Source organism: Furipterus horrens, unplaced genomic scaffold (genome assembly GCF_987537825.1).
Source record: "Furipterus horrens unplaced genomic scaffold, mFurHor1.1.pri manual_scaffold_6, whole genome shotgun sequence".
Taxonomy (NCBI): Eukaryota; Metazoa; Chordata; class Mammalia; order Chiroptera; family Furipteridae; genus Furipterus; species Furipterus horrens.
This window is the reverse complement of record NW_028327176.1, coordinates 60,239,075-60,261,132: the sequence shown is the minus strand read 5'-3', so window position 1 is coordinate 60,261,132 and position 22,058 is coordinate 60,239,075.

Genomic DNA, 22,058 nt, shown 5'->3' with positions numbered 1-22,058 from the left:
CATATTTTCTCAGATCTCATCAACAGTCTGAATTTTCTTCCCCTTTAAAGGTAGTTTTAGTTTTGGGAAAAGCCAGAAGTCATAGGCTGCCAAATCTGGGCAGTAGAGAGTGGTTGAGTTGCCTGGGTGATCTGATGTTTCATCAAAATTCTTCATGAGACATGATGCATGAGCAGGCATGTTGTCATGATGAAGCTGACAGTTGCCCACAGCTATGGCCTTTGAATCATCTGAATAGTTTCCACAGAAGAATGTTCAAGCTTAATGCAAAATGTGATACAGATTCTGTGCTCTATTCACTAAGTCATTTTGAATGCAATGGTCACACTGTACACATGCTCACTAAATTGCATCTACTGCCCCCACTGCCTAGTACAGTGAAGTCGTCATTGTTCACACATGTGCATTCCAGTTCACTCTCCTTGGCTGCCAGGTTACATGAACATTGCACAAACTGTTTTTGTTATATTAACAATGGTTCGACTTTTTCCAGATAGACCTCATATATTTATCCAAACCCTCAGCTTTAGAAAAGTTCTGCCTTCTTCAAGGCTCTTGACTTTTGTGTTTATGTCATTTTCTCCAAATCAGTAGCAGAAGGTAGAAAAGAATGTTTCCTGAGACTTAGGCTTGCCTTAACATCAACAAGGCATTAATCACAGTGTCCTCATTTTCAAGATGAATGTAAGGTCCTTTCCAGGTGTGACATTCTCTGAATCTATGATTTCTGGACAGTATTAGGCAGAGAATTTTCATCCCTCCAACAGTCCCAACAGGCTGTCTTGGCACCGTATGGAACTGCTCTCTAGTCCCTTCCTTGAGTATGTCATTTCAACTCAACTCTAGGGTGAAAATATATTATGCTTCACTAATCACTGGAGTTGTCTGACTCAAATTTGTGAAATATTCTGGCTTTCTTCCATATATCACATGTAATCTGTTGCTCATATTTATTGTGGTTGATGAATCTGTCTCCAACTGGCAATCAGTTTAAAGTTGTTGCAAATAAAATTGGGATTGTGATTCTTCCCTAGAACAATTCCCCAAAGGTCAATAATGTTATGCTTGAAGCATTTTGATATGAATGGGAGGCCACATCTTCCTTATCCTAGTGTAGATCCTTTAAAAAGCTAATGAAAAATGCACTGTAAGGGTTGTATAGCAACAGAGAAAATGGGACAGTGACCAGGACAGTGATGCTGCATTGTACACAAAACAGAATCTTTCACAGTCTGAGACAGTATCTTATGTGAAGCTATTAGAATTTCTGTCCCTAGATCAACAACATTGAACTTGAGTTGATAGGTCAGCTTCAAGCAGGTTCCTGATAACTACCTTCAGTTTACAACTGTGTTACTATGAAAGTGATCATAGAACACAACATACTGATAATTTAAAAACAAAAATAGATTGCTGTAGAAGAGAAACTGTGAGGGTCAGCATTTCTTAGGTCCTAATAACTTCTGAAAAAAGTCACCATTTTTATCCCTGAGATTATAAAGGCAGGTTTTGTTCTATAGCTTCAAAGAACTGAGTGATGAATAATAGATCAATTCCATTTTACCTGGTGATTTAATTTCAATTATCACAATTAAACCACATTTTTTAAAAAAGCATCACAATTATATCTGATTATCTCATATTCAGAAGATAAAGGGCATAATATCATCTGCTCATTCTTTTTCAATTATTTTTTTCATTTAGCTTTAATCTAAACAATAATATCAATGAAACCATAGGCTTTCTGAGATAATTATAATTTTTATTAAAGTAAATGCATATTTTAAACATACTTTACAGGTACTATTTAAATAGTCTTCTGTATCACTAGCAGTATAAAAAAAGAGAATATTTAGTTTTTCTTGCTCTGGCCCTTGCCCTATCACATCACACCTCATAAGTTTTTATAGACAGCTCTATAAAATATTTCCTGCTTCAAGGGTACCTATGTTCCCTGCCTCTATTCCAGATATGTTATTTTGGTTCTGAGTTATATTTTCTCTAAAATGACATTATTCCATTCATTTTTTTTTTTTTGCACTCACCTGGAAAGCCTTCCCAGTTGCAGGTGTGCCTTCCTTAAGTGGTAAATGTTAAATCTTTATTTTAGCCCACCTTAGAATCTTAGTGTTTCAATTTTTAAAAGTGTAGATTCCTTATGTTTATTGTAATAATATATTTATATGTTATCTTTTTCATGTATTGTTTTTCATATGACCTTTCTCTTTCATTGTTTAAATGTTTCCATATAGCTTATAGACTGTTCTATGACTGAGGTGTCTACTGTTGTATTCTGAGAACCTAGCACAATAGAATGGGCATGAGAGTTCACTCAAATATTTGTTGAATGATGAATGGAGTAATGAATACATTTGTGCTATGGATTATGTTTCTTAGAGTGAATTAACCTGCTGATTTTGATGAAGTTTCACATTTTACTTAAGAATAGTGGTTCCCATATCTCATAATATATCAGAATCACCTGGAAAGACTCTTAAAACACAGATTACCCAGCCCATTTCCAGAGTTTCTTATTCAACAGGTCTGCAGTAGGACCTAATGTTTTTTTGCATTTTTAACTGGATTCCAGATAATACTGATGCTGATTGTCCAGGGCTCACACTTTCTTAAGAACCACAAAATTAAACATTGTGTCTAACTTTCATAAAACTCCCAAGCCTACATTTTAAAAGTATTTTTTAGATTCAATAATAATATGATAACTTTTGATTCCTGCTTACTTAAAGGGAAGGCTCTTATAGAATTTAAATTCTCTCATCCTACATTTCTATTTTGGGGGTTTTAGATTTATGCTGCTGATATTATTTAGCTTAAAACTAAATTTTCAGCCTGCTGTTTATTGAACCCCTTTATCATATGAGTACATATTTTTCAGAATTTCATTAAGAAAACAAAACAATTGTACTCTAAAATCTGTTTTTCTGCTATGCTTTTCTCCTGCATGCTTAGATCATTCTTCCACAGAGAGAGATCTTTCTGCAGGCCTCATGTTAGTTTTTCTGTTGTTGTTTTTTTTTTTTTCATCTTCATACAAGGCTGTGTCCCTCTTTTCAGGCCCAGTGGTGCTAAATGGAAGTATGTTTTCTCTTTGACACCTGAGTAACTTTTAAATCCCTTTGGCTAATCTTAAACTGCAGTGACATTCATTTATATCTAATCCTAATCATGTTCATAGTCTGAAAAGCATTATCCAAAGGCATAAATAGTTTACTCCTCCTGTGGCTTCCTCCTCTCTTATTGTAAAGTGGTTCATATATAACTGACTAATTTGAAACAACTATGTTTTACCAGAGGTAATATATAAAAAAATTAGTCAACTGAACAATTCAGAGCTTATTTTGTCTCTGCTTCTACCTTTTGATAACTGCTATGACCTGAATTGTGTCTCTTCACCCCCTCACCAAAAAAATTCATAGATTGAAGCCAAGTCTCCCAATGTGACTTTTTATGGACATAGGACATTTAAGGAGGTAACTAATGTTAAATAAGGCCTTAAGGATGGAGCCCAGTTCCAACATAACTGATGTTTTTATAAGAAGAGAAAGAGACAACAGAGCTCTTTCTCACCCGTGCACACAAAGACAAATGGCCATGTGAAGACACATCAAGAAGGCACCAGCTGCAAGTCAATGTAAGAGGTCTCAACAGAAACCAATGCTGCTGGCATCATTATCTTAGAATTCCAACCCCCAGAACTATGAGAAAATAATAGCTGTTGTTTGAGCCAGCCAGCCTATGGTTTCTTCTTATGACTGTCTGAGGAAATTAATGCAGACTTTGGGTCCATGAAGTAGGATGCTGTTGTACCAAATGCTTAAATATGTGGCAGAGGCTTTGGAAATGGGTGATGGATGGAAGCTAGAAGAGTTTTGATGGACATGCTAGAAACAGTTTAGAATTTCCTTGAAGGGGCTGTTGGTAGAAATTCAGAAGATAAAGGTGATTCTGATAAGAACCCAGAAAGAAGAAAGGAGAGCTACAAGACAGCCTCTAATATCTTTGAAAATGTATGTATCATCAAGAACAGAATATTGGTGTAAATACGGACATTAGAGGTGCTTCTGGTGAAACTGTTACTACACAAGAGTGGAGTTTGACTGCACACCACCAAACAGGCATTTAACAAAGATTGGTGGGGAAGGAAATGGTCTTTATTAAAATGTTGTACCATTTGGAGGTTGAGGGGACTCCCCAACTCCAGGCTCCTCTCTTCCACAAAACACAGAAAAAACAACAACGCTTTGTTCCAAAAAAGATTTAGACATAAAACCATGCCCAGAGATCTCACCCCATTTTTATCTGTCCTTCAACCTCAGGCTCCTTTCCTGGATTCCTCAAGTGGAGTCTCATGCCGGTGGCCTGGGGCTTCTGCCAACCACTGTAGTGGCCATGCAGAAGCTTCATCCATGGGTCTCTGGGTCCATTGCTTGACCACATGGTTTCCAGGGCCTGCCAGGGCCTGTGAGCACTAGGTCCCAGTGTCTGCCTATAGATTCCGGAGGAAGAGAAGGGGGAGTGTCTGACCTCCCTCCATTTAAACCTCCTTGCACAAGCTTCCCTGTGCTCTGGCAGGATTCAGCTTCACAGCCAATCCTTTCCAGGCAAGACTGACAGATCAGTACCTCCTCCTGCCACCATATTACATAAGGGAGTTGGAGGGCTTTTCGCTCTGTCAATCACTCTCTCCAGCCTAGCCGCAAATGTCACGCAGCAAGGGGCGGGGGAGCTGTGTGTAAGGAAATCTGTCCTCTTGTACCACACTATCTTGTTTACCTTTCCCTGGTGAATGCAGCCTCTCCCATGCTGCCTCAGGGCCTCTCCCCTCTGCTCCCTACACCACACAGGTATCAAGATGCCAAATGAGGTCTTCCAGTCAAGATGGAGGTGTAGAAAGACACACTGTGTCTCCCTCCACAACTAAGAAGGAATACAACTAACTCAAAACTAGAAACAACCAGAAGTTCCAGAAAATCAAACTGCATGGAAGTCCAGCAAACAAAGACATAAAGAAGAAATACTCATCCAGACAGGTAGGAGGGGCGGAGCTGGAGGCCGGAGTGGAGAGGATGCGGTGTGGTGGTGGCAGCAGCAGTGGCAGCAGCGGCAGGCTGGTGGAAAACACAGTTACATGTTTAAAAATCAGGAGGGACACTTGGGGAGCGTTCCCAGCTCCTCACCAGACATCGCAGCTCATGGTCCCAGCACCAGAGAAAATCAAGCCTCATTGCTTCTGACTGTGAAAACCAGTGGGTATTAGGGTGGAGGCACAGACTGCCAGTCTCAGAAGAGCCCACTTGTTTAAATGGCTCCCATGGTCCTAGAACAATTGTAGACCCACCCACTCTGGGAACGATGGCCAGGACAGCAGCTAGAGGTGCACCAGTTCAGTGCGGAAGTGGGAGAGGTGCCTGGAAAGGGGACGAGTGCTGGCAGGCGGCATTGTTCCCTCTCAGACCCTTCCCCTCACATGCAGAGCCACAACGTGGTGAAACAGGTCGCCCTGTACTGACAATCCCTAAGACTCCCCCCCTCCTTACAACGTAACAGGTGTGACAGCTCTGCCTGGGATGCAAAGGCAAACAAACACAGGAGCCTGTCAGGATGAGAAGACAGAGAAGTATGGCCCAAAACAGGGAACAGATCAAGGTTCCAGTGGGAGAACTAAGTGATGGCTATCTAGCCAACCTAACTGATGCAGATTTCAAAACACTGGTGAAAAAGATGCCCACAGGCTTGACAGATGTGCTTGAGTACGGCAGACACATAAGAGAAGAAGTGAAGGTTATGCTAAGTGAAACGAAGAAAAATCCACACAAAACCAATGGTGAAGAGAAGGAAACTGGGATTCAAATCAATGATATGGTACATAAGAAAGAAAAAAACAGTAAACCAGTGCAGAATGAGCAAGGAAGAGTTGTAAAAAAATGAGGAAAACTTCCCAAATTTTGCGAAGGAGATGGACATACAGGTCTGGGAAGCATAGAAGGTCCTGGGCGAGCTGGACCCAGAGAGGACCACACCAGGACGCACCATGACTGAGATGCCAAAGGTGAAAGATACAGAGAGAATCTTAAAAGCAGCAAGAGAAAAGCAGAGGGTTACCTACCAAGGGGTGCCTATAAGACTATCAGCTGATTTCTCAAAAGAAACTTTGCAGACAAGAAGGGACTGGCAAGAACTATTCAATGTGATGAAAAGCAAGAACCTATAACCAAGATTGCTCTATCCATCGAAGCTATCATTTAGAATGGAAGGACAGACAGATAAAGTACTTCCCAGACAAGGTGAAGCTAAAGGAGTTCATCATCACCAAGCCATTATTATATGAAATGTCAAAGGGACTTACTTAAGAAAAAGATCAAAACTATGAACACTAAAATAACAACAAACTCACAATTATCAACAACTGAATATAAAAAAATAAAAGCAAAATCCAGAATAGGAACAGAATCATCGATATGGGCATCATTTGGAGGGTTATCAGCTGGGAGGGGGGATGGGGAGAAATGGGGAAATGGTGCAGGGACTAAGAAGCATAATTGGTTGGTACAAAATAGACAGGGGGATGTTAGAATAATAGAGGAAAGGGTGAGGCCAAAGAACTTATATGCACGACCCGTGTACATCAACTAAGGGGGGTGGGATTGCTGGAGGGAAGAGGGGTATTGGGTAGAGGAGAGCAAAGGGGGAAAAATTGGAACTAGTCTAACAACATAATCAATAAAATACACTTAAAAAAATGCCAAATGGAAATAAGGGGCATGTCATTGGAAACTGGAGAAAAAGTGATCCATGTTAAAAAGTGGCAAAGAACTTTCTGAATTTCTGAATTATGTTCTAGTATTTTTTTAATTTTACTTATTTATTTTGAGAGAGAGAGGAAGGGAGGGAGAAAGGGAGAGAAACATCGATGTGAGAGAGAAACATCAATTGGTTGCTTCCTCCATGAGTCCCAATTAGTGACCAGCCCACAACCCAGGCATGTGCCCTGACTGGGAATTGAAATAGAGACCTTTCTCTTTGCAGGATGATGCCCAACCCACTGAGACATACCGGCCAAGGCCTTCCTAACTCTTAAACGTTTGCTACACTGGTCTGAATAGTGTCCTCCCCTCAGAAATTCACACCCCCTGGAGACTTAGAACAGGACCTCGTTTGGAACTAGGGTCTGTGCAGATGTAACTAAGGGGAGGTCACATGGGACTGGGGTGAGCCCTGAATCCAGGGACCGGAGTCCTTGTAAGGAGAGAAAAGAGAGACAGACACTGGAAGGATGTTACATAACAATGGAGGCAGAGACTGGAGTGATGTGTCCAAAAGCCAGCAATCGGCAAGGGTCACTGGTCAGCACCAGAAGCCAGGATAGAGGCATGGGACCCTGCTGTTCCCGATGTCCGGTGCCTCATAGGGCATTTAGCAGCATCTGGGGCCTGTCCCCACTAGAAGCATTATAGGCCCTGCAGACCGATTTCCTCATGATGCCCCGCCCCAGGAAGACTCCGTCATCTATGAGGGACAGGCTCCAGAAAGGGCTGGCCCAGCTTGGACATGGTGTAGTAGAGTCTCAGCTCTGCTTCTGAAACCTGGACCTCGCTCAGTTTCTGCAGCATCTGTGCACGCTAAGATTTTCTGCAGCATTTTTCGCTCTTTCTTTGTCAGAGGCTTCTTCTTCTTCGATGGCAGAGGAGCCTTGGTCTTCTTTTCCTTCTTCCCCGGCAGGACGAGGGCATTGCTGCCATCAACGCCTTTCAGTGCGCCCCTATCCTCTAGTTCCAGCAGCACGAGCGGGGGCTCTGGGGGTCCCTTCGAGAGGCCGTTGTACTGCCGGCACAGTTTCCCCATGGCGCCCAGGTCCTTCTCAGCTCCGACCCAGGTCCCCAGCAGCGCACCCTGAAGCCCATCCCACGTGGGTTTCCCTCTAGTATTTTCTTGAAAAGTAAAATTTGTGGGTCGTGACCTTGATGTTTAGCAGAGGAGATTTTTCAGTAGTGTTGACTATATAGTCTGGTCTCTCCTTACTACTTAAAAAAAATATGAGGAAAAAATTAACTTGAAAGAACTGTCAAGCAAAAATGAACCAGAACTTGAAGATTTGGAAAACTCTTAGTATATCCATATTGCAAAATATGAGAAAGTGTGGTCTGGTATAATCACCATGAGCATGACAAAACAATCACTCCATGAAGAGAATAGCCTCAGATTTAAACAACATCTCAGCTGAATCTAGTAATCAGATGGATTATACCAAAGGAAACACTGCCAACTGGAACTAAAGAGAGCAGAGAAAATGGAATGGAATGAAGGAAGTCTATCAGACTTCTGAAATTCTACAAGCTGGGACAATAGAGCTCTCTGGCATTGCACAAGTGTTACCTTTCAAAAAAACAGAGTGACTCGGAAGGTGACTGAGAGATGTTCAGGACTGCCACTCCCATCACAGCTCCAGAGAGCAAGGCCATTCATTTCTTGGTTTCAAAGGTAGGACCACCTCCTTTGATCATCTAGCCAAGATGCTGCAGCAATATGCCTGGGGACAAGGTTTTTATGCACAGTCTATGGGGACAAAGGGCCTCTGCACATAGCATAGGAATTGGGGCACCTCAGTGAGCCTGAAGCATTGTGTCAAAGAGGATTGATTATTCTCAATGACTAAGATTTAATAAAGTTTGCCTTGCTAGGTTTTAGACTTACTCTGGACTCATCACCTCTTTCTTCTTTCAAATTTCTCACTTTTGGATTGGGAATGTCTATACTATCCCTGTTCACAAATGTATTTTGAAAGCACAAAATTTGTTTGGGTTCACAGGTTCACACCTGAAAATGAGTTTTGTCTTAGGATGAATTATACCTCAAGTCTCACCAGTACCTAACTTAAATGTCTTTCAACTTGAAATTGATGCTAAAATGAGTTAAGATTTTTCAAGTTATTAGGAAGGAATGAATGTACTTTGCCTGTGAAAAGGACTTACATTTTGCAAGGCCATGGGGCAGAATACTATGAACTGAATTGTGTACCCAAATTCAGTTCTTAACCATAATTTTACTATATTTGAAGATTAGGCCCTTAAGAAGGTAATTAAGTTTAAATTATGTCAAAAGGATGGGGCCCTAATCCTATAGAAATAATATCTTTACAAGAGAAGAGACTCTAGAATCTCTTTCTCTATGTATTTGCATAGAGAAAATGCTGTATGAAGACACAATGAGAAAGCATCCTCTGCAGCCTAAACAGAGAAGCCTCTGTTAGTACCTTGATCTTGGACATCCTGCATCCTGAAATATAGGAAAACAAATGCCTATTTTTAGGTCATCCAGCTTATAGTATCCTGTTATAGCAGCTGATCAGACAAATACACTAACTTTGCATCTTCATATGTGATATGCGCTCCATGGTTACCACTCTTGCTAGTACTGAATCTGCCTCCTAATGAGTGATGCATGTGCCAGGGTCTCCACTGCATTTATTATTAACCTCACATTTTGTACAATGTACGTCATCCTGGTGACTTTCTCCCCATTATTGTGCTTCTAAGAAATTGTTTCCCAGGTGGATAAAAAATTAAAAGTGTTGGTGGGGTTAAGAGTATAAATAAGGAATAGATAACTCTGAATGCCCTGAAGTGCAACTTCTGTATAATGGTGGTGGGTGACAGACAACTTCCTGATTGGTACCACTTCCTGAGTCTCTTACGACAGGATATACAGCAGGTTGAATTAAGGTTTTTTCCTGCCTCCTTCCTATCTACAGTGACTAAGCTAGATATTAACTGACTGCTCATTTATTTCAATCATACTGTCAACCCATGGTTAAGGTGAATTTATCCACAGATTGGCATTATCAGTGCTATCACTAATCCTTTGCCATGTTTTCATAGGCACTACAAGAAAATGTGGGGAAGAACAAATGCCATATGTACAGTAACCACCATAATAATTTGAAATGTCTCCTCTTTCTCCTTGGGACTTGGCTTAAGGTTCAATCTTGAGTAGGTACAAAGGTTCAGTTGTGACTGTGGTAGGAGTTGGGATTAGAGTTCAGTCTGTGATTGGGTTTATGGTCAGTTTCTGGCTAGTATTTCTTAGCAGCATAACCCATTATAGAACTAAACTCACAATCATTGACACTAACCACTCAAGGCATCAGAATTTTTATCAGATTTACTCTGGAATGTGAGACCATGAAGACACACTTTCTGGGTTTATATAGTGGCAACAAGTGCAATATTCAGTGAAAAAGTTTAAAAAATTGCAAAATTTCTTCATAATATTTTTTGACTCTGGCATTATGTTAGAGAACTTAAAAATTCTCATAATTCTAGCCTTTATTTCTCTTTTTAGATATATTTTTCTTTATTGCTTTTAAAGTTGTGTATTTTTCTTTGTAATTTATATTTTGTTGATTATTCTATTACAGTTGTCCCAATTTTTCCCCCTTTGACCACCTTCACCCAGGACCCGCCACTCCCTCAGGCTATCCTCACAGTGTTGTTCATGTCCATGGGTCATTCGCATAACTTCCTTGGCTACTCCATTTCTTATATTGTGTGTTACATTCCCATGGCTATTCTGTAACTGCTAATTTATATTTATTAATCCCCTTACATCATCACCCATTCCCAAACATTACCCTCCCATCTAGCATGCATCAAAATGCTGTGGTCTGAGTACACCCTCCTCTTGTAGTTGAGACTTGGTTGCTGTTGGCAGATCAATGGAGGGATTTATTCAGGCTGGTCAGCTGCAAGGATTGATGGTGACCACTTACCACCAATCTCCACCCTTCATGAAGGATCATCTGTGCAGGGGCAGGGTGGTGGTGCTCTGATGTGGTCTGTAGCTGTCCACTGGGTGTGCAGGCTCTGGGGTTTCCTGAGTGGTGCAGGCCAATGTAAGCCCCCACCTGTTCTGCCCAGAGCCACCCTGCCTGAGCTATAAAGCAATCTGAGATGCCTGCTACTTGTGCTGGGTTTGGAGATTCCCAGGTGAAGCCAAGCTGTGAACCTAGGCTGGCTGCTATTAGTGCCATGTCTGGGGCCAATTAGGAGGCAGTACAGGGGCTGGGGGCTCACTGAGGGTGACAGTTACTTGTTTGAGAGGATTTAGGAAGTTGTGAAGCTTGAGCCAAGACTCACCACTCATATGGAAAAGTCAGTATTAACAAATTAGGTGGGGTCTGTAAGTTGGGTGGGACAGAGCCTCAGGGCATCCTCATGGCAGGGAAAACAGTGTTAGCCAAGTTGCTGGAGTCTCAGATATGACACCTGTTTGCCAGCTCTGTTCAGAAAAGGGACAATGACCTCTACTTGCCTTTCTGTCTAATAGAAAGTTATTCCCCAGCACTTGCCTTGATGACAGATGCTTTAGTTCCCCTCTGTATGCCACTTATGCCTTTCAAGCTGCTATTCCAGTGCTGGAGCTCTGAGGGAGTGAGTCTGAGGAAGCCCATGGGTGGGGTCTTTAAAAGCAACTCCTTGGGACTCCAGAAGTTTGTTCCACTGACTCAATCCCTGCTGGATTTGCAGCAAGGAGTTATGGGGACTTATCTTCCTGGCACTGGAACCCTGGGATGGGGGGCCTAGTGTTGGGCTGGGACTCCTTGCTCCTGATATATCTCTCCCAAATTTTATCCACCACAAATGGATGTGGGACCAGCCTGTTCCACATCTCCACCCCTCCTACCAGTCTGGATGGATGTGGTTTTTTTAATTCCATTTTGTCAGACTTCCGTTCAACTCAATTTCTGATGGTTCTGAGTGATGGCTGTCCTATAGTTTAGTTGTAATTTTGATGTGGTTGTGTGAAGAGGCCAGCCATGTTTTCCTACACCTCCAACTTTACCAGAAGTATCTATCCTTTATTTCTATTTAGCAAAGTCTCTCAGCCCAATAGGCCCAAATGACTAAGAAAAAATGAAAAATAAGAAGCAGTAACCAAGGCACGGAAGAAACCCAGATTTTCTCAGATACTTCTAAGATTATTTTAGACTATTTTCCAGAAGACAGAATTTGCTTTGCTTGAAGACAGCACCCATTCCTTATACAAATGTCTCCTGTGTTGTTGCCCTGCTCAGACTGCTGATGGATTTGCTTCATACCGTGAAGGAGGAATCACGGAGGGGGCCTGAGTGAGAGGGAGGCCATGGGAGAATATTTTCCTGAACTAAGAGGAATAAAAGAATGTGGGTGATGCATTTTTGGCTGTCAGATTCAGCAACAGCTGCACTCAGACTTTCTATACAGTACCCATTGCCAACAGACCAGCTTCAAGGGAAAGAGAGGCTCTGGTGTGTGCTTGTCTTGTTTTCTGGCTTATTCTGGGAACTTTAAATAAATAAGGATAAATGACCAACTGGAAAAACCCACCAAGAATATTGGCAAATGGAGAAATTCCTAGGTGTATTCTCCTTCTCTCTATCTTTACTGTCCCATTTTGTAAAATATATAACATCCTAACTTAACTCCTTGTTGCCTCAAACCTGACCAAATAAAGATTTTAAGCACAGTTCTATCTTTTGCCTACCTGCATAGGCTGTGTATACACCTATTGTTGAAATGGCCCAGTCTGTTCCCAAAGTACTTTGATGCTCTCACACATTTTCCATGTCCCTTCCCAGTCCCTCACCCTAGGCCTGCAGCTGTCCTTCCTATGTCACCCTGAAAACCAGTAAGGTGAGAGATGCTACATGCAGACAACCTGCACAGCCTCACCATAGGCCTGACCCCATGCTCTGCACCCTCCATCTCATGCCCCTGACCCCAACTCATTCTCATCCCAAATCACATCTTGTTCAGGCTCCTGGACATTCTGGAAAAATTAATTAATTAATTAAAATAAATTTCCAAGTATGTGTCCTGGAAATTACTGACTGGTGGGACTTCTGCTTCTTTGATGTAAAATGACCCTGCCACACCAGAGTTAACTCACCTCAGGTTCTATTTCAAGAATTTGTTTTTTTTATTGATTCATTCTTGACGTGGGATCTGCCCCTAGTTGACTAGGCAATTGTAGTCTTGAGCTTTTCTTCTATAGCTCAGCTCAGTGTTTACTATTTGGAAATTGAGGTGGTCTGTATAGGGAAGAGTTGGAGAGGGATAAAGTAGGTTAATACTCTCTTCCCTCCTCCACAGAAATTGAAACAATAAAGAGTACAAGTACAAAGAGCATATGGCCAATGGGGACCAATGTATCAGTTTTGTTATTGGCCAGACAAGTACCAGTAACTGACAAAATGCTGGGCTCCCTAGTACAGCTGACTTTCTAAAACTAAGGATTTCATCATTTTTCTTCATCTCTCAGATTTAAGACTTAACTATTTAGATAGTTATGTTGTCTGGGAAACCCTGAATTGCCCATCAAGTTGTCAGAGTCATAGCCCTGCTGTTTTACATCTCTAAATAGAATGAAAGAGGGAACAAGTATTCAAAATATAGGTTCAACTCACTGATCATCTGAAATTCTACCCAACCAGGTTAGTTAGTCCTTTTGTGTGAAGGAGATGGGCTTGAAGGGAGCCCTCTGGGATTTACCCATTGTGGGAAGAGGTGCACAAGTCTTTCTGCTATGGAAACTGGAGGACTTGAAGGAGAAATACTGGTGTTTTGTCAACAGTATTGTGCTGGGTCCTATTTTTTTGTTATGCCTCTTGGACTGCCAGTGCTTGACACCCTCCATTGAGCCATATATTCTCTCTTTTGGGGACAATATTTTTATATTCAATCAAGACTATTCTAGAACCAAAGGTTCCACACATAGAAAATGGTCCTAATTATTGGGATTCCCAGTCTTGTTGGTAGAGGCCAGTGAATGACACGTGAATAGAAGGATCAACAATAATAGCACTTTACAAAGTTAAGGTCCAGGACTCCAAGATTTTTAAAGTGCTCTCACGCCATCATTTTATTTTGCCCACCGAGAACTCTTATCAGTTGAATAAAATAGGTAGTTCTGTTTCATAGGTCCTGAGAACTTGAGGAGCATTGCCTAAGGTCATACAGACAAGAAATGAACAAACTAAGAATAGAACCCAAATATCCCAATTGCTTCAAGAGACCAGTTCTGTAATATACTCTCTTCCTCTTGAAAAGATTTCTGCTTTATGGGTTGAATTATTTTCCCCAAAAATCATACTCTCTGGGCGGGGTTGGGGGAGAGGCCTGGAGGTACGGTGCCGCTTGCTCAGTGCTCGCCCCTTTTCCAAACACTTCTCCCTCTTCCGTGTGGGACTGGTGCCTCTCTAGTCATTGCCCTGGCCATTGTTCCCAGAGTGGGTGGGACTGTGGACGTTCTGGGACAGTGGGGGCCCTTTTAACAGGTAGACTCTGCTGGGAGGCTGGCAGTTTCTTCCTCTGCTCCAACCCCCACTAGTAAAAAAAGCAAACAAAAACCTCTGAAGTCCTAACCCTAGTACATCAGAATGTGATCATATTTGGAGTTAAGGTTTTGTAGATGTAATTAATTAAATTATGATGAGATTATACTAAAGTAGGGTGGACCCCTAATCTGGTATGGTACCTTTATAATAAGGCAGCTATGTAAAAAAAGGAAAACTTGGAGAATGCCACATGATGATAAAGGCAAAGGTTGGAGTCATGCAGCTAGATGAAATTCAAAAAAATGCCATATTGCTAGCAACCACCAGAAGCTAGGAAAAGGCAAAGAAAGATTCACTACTACAAGTTTCAGGACTTGCTCTGCCAATATCTTGATTTTGGACTTCTACCTTCCAGACCTGTGAGAAAGTAACTTTCTATTGTTTTAAGCCAACCAGTTTGTGGTACTTTGTTATAGCAGTCCTGGAACACTGATACAGGCATCATACAAGATTCTTTCTCTGATAGTTCAGAATAATTTGAAACACTTTGTATTCCTTTTTTTTTTTTTTACCCCTCAGTACTAGTCATTTTAATCTTCATAATTTTTTTATTTTTAATACAGCCTCTCTTTGACACATTCTTAAAGTGCTATGAGACTTGCTTATTTACCCCATTTCCCCCACCCTAGTCACTTAATGTCTTCTTTTAAAATCCTACCAGTGTCAGAGGTGTCTCTGACTACTTCTCCTCTACTCTGCCATTGCTTTTCATTTGTACCACTGTCAAAGCACTTATGAATCATGATGGGAACTGTATTCAAACATCATTTGTGAGCCTTGTTTTTTCAAAACAAATCAATTAAACAAACAAACAGAACATGGATTATCCTTGAAGCATTTTCTGTTGGAACTCTGTATCTGTGATGTTGTGTAGAGAGCTTTGTGCAGAATAGACAGAACAATGTAAAGTCTAGTTGAATTGATGTTATTAGGAACCAGGTTTCTTCAACATTTGATTTTGTTTTAGTGTGTGTGTTTGTGCATCACATCGATTATTTTAAAACATTTATTATGGAAGTTTTCAAACATTAAAAAATGAAGAGAATAGTAAAGTGAAGACCCATGGATAAGTTGCTGAAACAATCTATCCTTAATTTATGCCCAGTCTTGTGTCATCTTAAGCCGCTCTCTCCACCAGCCCCAATTATTTTAAAGTAGATCCCAATTATCCTGTCAATAAATATGTCAGTTCACATATCTAGTAATTGAGGACCTGTCCATAAAGATGTAAATACAGGGACTTCTGGCCAAGATGGAGGCCTAGACTGACATGCTCCATCACCCTCCACAACTAAGAAGGACAAAAACTACCACAAAACCAGAAACAACCAGAAATTCCAGAAAATAAAGCTACAAGGAAGTCCAACGTATGCAGTCATAAACAAGTGGCACTCATCCGGACAGGTAGGAGGGGTGAAGCTGGGGTGGATAAGTCAAGGTCTGCTGGTGGCGGCAGCTACAGCGATGGGCAGTGGGACTGCAGTAAGCACAGACACCATATTTAAGGAGAAGTGAGGAGCACCTGGGAGCACCCCTAGCTGCACACCAAACTTGTCAGCTTGTGATTCCAATGCTGGGGAAGGCAAAGCCCCATTGCCTAGGAGTGTGAGGCCCAGAGGGCGTGGGGATGGAAGAGGAGGTTCCCAGTCTCAGCGGAGAGTGAATGGCAGAAGTCCATCTTGGACCCCCGCCCCCACACAAAGTGCCACAGTGTGGTGAGAAGGGTTGCCCGGTAGTGACGTGTGCACAGGGCTCTGCCCTTGATAGCATAGAAGGTGTGACAGCCCCGCCCAGAAAGAAAGGTAAACAAACCTGTCAGGATGGCAGGGATCATGATAGAGATCCGAAGCATGCAGCTGACCAGACAACAAATACATGATTTAATGGGCCAGCAAATAGATCATCTTTCTGAGGCTCAGTTCAAAGCTATAGTTATAAAAAAGCTTACAGAACTAACAGCGGATCTTAATAAAGACAGGGAAGGAATGAAGGCTAGTCCTGCTGAAATGAACAAAAACATATATGAAACAAGTGGTGAGGGAAGAAAAACCAGGAATCAAATCAACAAATCAGAATATAGGGAAGGAACAAAGAGTTAACCAGTGCAGAAAGAGGAAACAAAAAGTGAAGAAAATGAGGAGAGGCTTAGAAACCTCTGGAACAGCTATAAGTGAGACAACATCCAAATTATAGGGTTGCCAGAAGGTGAAGAAGAAGAACTAGAAATTGAAAAATTATGTGAAAAAGTAATGAAGCAGAACTTCCCTAATCTGGGGAAGGAAATAGACTTACAGGTCCAGGAAGCACAGAGAGTTCCAAATAAACTGGACCCAGGGAGAACCACACCAAGACACATTATAATCAAAATGTCAAAAATTAAGGAGAAAGAGAGAATCTTAAAAGCAACAAGAGAGAAGAGAATTATGTACAATGAGGTCCCAATTAGACTATCAGCTGATTTCTCTAAAGAAACCCTGCAGGCAAGAAGGGACTGGCAAAAAATATTCAAAGTAATGAAAATCAAAAAAAACTACAGCCACAATGACTGTATCCAGTGAAGCTGTCATTCAGAATAGAAAGGCAGAGAAAGTGTTTCCAGGACAACATAAAACTGAAGGAGTTCATCAGATCTAAACCACTGTTATATAAAATGTTAAAGGGACTTGTTCAGGAGAAGGAGGATCAAAACTATGAACATTAAAATGAAAACTGTATCACAACAACCAACAACAGAAGCTATAGAATTGAAACAAAGACAAAATAAGTAGGCAATGAGAGTGTTAACAGAATTATAAGCATGGGGAAAATTACGGGGGGAGGTCAGCAGGGAGGAGGAAGGGGGAAAGGGAGGGAGATGGTGCAGGAATTAAGAAGCATAGTAGGAGGGAGTGGAGTAGATAGGAAGATGTTGAGAAGAACTATATGTGAAACCAATGGGCATGGACTAAGGGGGGCGACAACTGGAGGGGGGTCACTGGGTGGAGGGGAGCAGAGGAAAACAAATTGGGACAACTGTAACAGCATAATCAATAAAACATATTTAAAAAGATGTAAATACAGTATTATCACCACAGCTAAAAAAATGAAAAATAATTTATTTCATTAACTATCCAGACTGTGTTTAAAATGTCCCCCATTTCGACTTCCGGCCAAGATGGAGGCTTAGACGGACACGCTAGGTCTCCCTCTACAACTAGAGAGGAATACAACTACTTCAAAACAAAGGATAACTAGAAATTCCAGAAAATAAAACTACACGAAAGTCCAACATATGAAGTTATAAACCAGCGGTGCCATTTGGGCAGGTAAGAGTTAAAGAGGGCAGTGCTGTTTGCGGTTGCACCCGGAGCGGCGGGCGGCGAGGAATCCCGGCTGCGCAAGCCCCTGGCGGTGCGCGACCCCGCGAGGAATCCCGGCTGCGGGCAAGCCCCTGGCGGTGCGCGACTCCGGCGCTGGGGAGAGCGGCCGCCACATCGCCTTGAACAGTGAGGCCCAGGGGGACGGGAGGACGATCCCGGTCTCCTAGCTGAATAACTGTGTGAATCCATCTTGGACCCCCGCCCCCAAAGAAAGCACCACAGGGCTGCGAAATAGGTCGCGGACAGGCAGGCGCCGGTCGCTGATTTGTGACGCCAAACGGCGCCGGTCACTGGGTCATTACGAGTACACAGGCACTGCCCTGACAGCCGGCCCAAGAAAACAAAACGCATCTGTCAAAATGAGGCAGACAACTATAGAGATCCCGGTAACACAACTCACCAGGCAGCAGATAGAGAACCTGACAGATGAACAGATAAGAAACCTGTCAGAGGCTCAGTTCTGGGCCATTGTTATCAGGTGGCTTACAGAATTCACAAAAGAGCAGGAAAAAGATAAGAAAGAAGCGAAAAAATTTCATAACGAAAGGAACAAAACCGCATACGAGATAGAAGGTGAGAAAAAATCCAGAGTTCATTTCAACAAACTGGAATATGGAGAAGGAACAAGCAGTCAACCAATGCAGCGAGAGGAAATGGGAAGCAACAATGAGAGGATCAGAAACCTCTGGGACAGCTATAAAAGACCCAACATAAGAATCATTGGTTTGCCAGAGAATGAGGAAGATGAACTAGAACTTGAAAAATTGAGTGAAAATATAATAAAGGAGAACTTCCCAGACTTGGGGAAGGGAATAGACTTGCAGGTCCAGGAAGCAAGGAGAGTTCCCAAGAGACTGGACCCAGGGAGAACCACTCCAAGACACATTATAATTAAAATGTCAAAAATTAAAGATAAAGAGAGAATCTTAAAAGCAGCAAGAGAGAAGAAAAGAATTATGTACAAAGGGGTCCCAATTAGACTATCAGCTGACTTCTCAAGGGAGACCCTACAGGCAAGAAGGGACTGGCAAGAAATATTCAAAGTAATGAAAATCCAAAACCTACAACCACGAATACTCTATCCAGTGAAATTGTCATTCAGAATAGAAGGACAGAGAAAGTGTTTCCAGGACAAAATAAAACTGAAAGAGTTCATTAGATCCAAACCACTGTTATATGAGATGTTAAAGGGACTGGTTTAAAAAAACAGAAGCTAGGGAGATGAAACAAAGGCAAACCAAACAGGCAACGAGAGTGGAAAAGGAACTGTGGGTACGGGAAGCATATTGGGGGGAGGTCAACAGGGAGGGGGAATGGGGAAAGGGAGGGAGATGATATAGGAATTGGGGATCAAGGTAGGAGGGAATGGAATAGACGGAGAGAGGTTGGGAGGAACTGTATGCACAACTAATGGACATAATCTAAAAGGGGGGGGACAACTGGAGGGAGGGGGGCCACCGGGTGGAGGGGAGCAGAGGGAAGGGAAATTGGCACAAATGTAATATTTTAATCAATAAAACACATTAAATCTGAAAAAAAAAATGTCCCCCATTTCATAAGTTGTTTCATTAAAAATTATCAAAGTATCTTTTAAATTATTTTTCATAGTTTTTGTAATTATAAAAAAGTAAATATATATTACTTAATATTTTCTAAGATATCATACAGGAATGACAGCATAATTACTTTCAAGGGAAGCATTGACAGAGACATTTTCTTGAGCAAATATTGGATGGGATCTATAACAATTTGTTTTAATATTACTTTCAAATCAAACAAGTTATAACCTGTACATTGAGATATAGCACTTGTAGGTAATAAAATAGTAATTTGTCACTTTTCTTCTCTGATATTGGTATAATAATCCAAAATATAATTATTATTATATTTTCTCTCATTTTTTCATTCATTTAATCATTCAGTTTCATAGTCATTAGTGACTATCTGCTATGAGTCAGCCACTGAGAATACAAACATAAATAACAGTTCTTGACTAGAGGGAGGAACTGAATTATACATTTACTTAGAAACTGGCCAATGGCCAATGAGGATGGAGAATCGTCCATATTTGTTAGTCATGGCAGGAGAGGGAAATGGTTGGAAAGAGCCTCACATAGTTGATGATACGCATCTTCCTCCCCAGTAATCTGGAGCTACCAGACACACAGTGTCACAGGTCCCAATCACTCACCTCCTCTGTGTCCCCTTCCATCACCAACTAATAGCAGAAGGAGCTGCTGTGGCATTCACTTACCTAGGCACTTATCATGTATTCATTTACTTAATCTTCTTAATAACCCTATAAGATAACTGTACTATCTGCATTTTAGTACTTATAATACTCAGGTTGAAAATTTGGGGCTCAGCAGTGTGTCTCCAGACCCTTCCTTCTCAGCAGATACAACAAGCTGGCCTGGAAAACTGATTTGCTCTTGACTTGGAGCAGTGTTAGGTCCCAAACTTCTAAGTGAGTATGGAATAAAAGTGAAGTAACAATCCTAATTCAATTATGGGGGCATTATCTATGGTCAAGTCCCATTATCTTTATGTATGTCTAATTTTAAGCAACTGAGGGGAGTTGAAATGCACTAATTGCAACTTTATAGATTCTAGCTTGTGCCAAGTTGATCCAACTTCTTCCCGGAGCTTCCCTCTTCTAGGACTAGTCATCCTACCCATCTTCTCTTGCTGTGCTCCTCTTTCAACACCTAGTTTTCCTGTGTCTTCTCTGACCACTGGTTCAGTTGCAATCTCACCCTATCTCTGTGCCATGGTCCAGTATGTACATACCTGAATCATAACTCTGCCATCCTGTATTTTTCTTATTTGTTTTACTTTTGCTCACTATCTGGGAGACAAAGGTAGAGCCAATGCCTGAATTTCACCATTCCAGATGTACCCACAGTGTGTCATCTATAATTTATCTCTTACTTAGTTAATCCAGAATTGGGAGCTCTGAGTTGGAATCTAAATATTCACTCAGTTTTGAGGTAGGACAACTATCTGTGGATGTAAAGAATAATTAGCAAAACCCCAAATGAGAGGCATCTTGATTATGATTGATGATACTTAGCTGAATCTAATGCATTCATTACAGGAAATTGCATATTAAACTGGAATCCTGTAATGAAATGCAACCTGTATGAAAAACATATGTTCTTTTTTACTTAAAATAATCTGAGACCTTAAGAGTTTTAAGAAATCTTGAAGCCAAATAATACAGATTTCTAAAACTTGTTATATATAAATTATCTTGGGAAGTTTATTTATTATGTAAATTCCAATGCTTTTCTCTTACGTCCTGGTAAGGCCTTAGAATCTGCAAGAGTGATTTTGCTTCAGCCAAACCATGAACTACTATCTTGGGGTTACTGGTCTAATGCATCTTCCTTATCCTTACTCCACATATCCATCTCTTTTCTTGGCTGATATTTCTTTCTAGTATTGGGTTGGCAAAAAAGTTCATTTGGTTTTTTCCATACAATGGCTCTAGTAGCACTTAGGTACCTTTAACTTCATTCGAAATAATTTTGTTAGATTGTATTATGACAGCTGTCATATCAGCAAGCATTTTTAAAAAAACTTATCAACAAACAATACTACAAAGCCACTGTGATCAAAAGAGTCTGGTACTGGCATAAGAACAGACATATAGATCAGTGGAACAGAATTGAAAGCCCAGAAATAAACCCAGGCCTCTATGGTCAACTAATCTTTGATAAAGGAGGAAGGAACATAAAATAGAGTGAGAAGAGCCTCTTTAACAAATGGTGCTGGGAAAACTGGACAGGGACGTGCAAAAAAATGAAACTAGACCACCCACTTACACCACACACGAGAATAAACTCAAGATGGATCAAAGACTTAAATGTAAGCTGTGACGCCATAAAAGTCCTAGAGGAAAACATAGGCAGGAAAATTTCAGATATCCCACATAACAATAGCTTCACGGATACATCTCCTAAGGCAAGAAAAATAAAGGAAAAAAATAAACAAATGGAACTACATTAAACTGAAAAGTTTCTGCTCAGCAAAAGAAAACATCAGCAAGATGAAAAGGAAACCAACCATATGGGAAAACATATTTCCCAATGATATCACAGACAGGGGACTGATCTCCAAAATATATAAAGAGCTTATATGACTCAACATCAAGAAAACAAACAACCCAATTAAAAAATGGGCAAAGGACCTGAACAAACACTTCTCCAAAGAGGACATACAGAAGGTCCATAGACACATGAAAAAATGCTCAACATCATTGGCCATCAGAGAGATGCAAGTAAAAACCACAATGAGATACCACT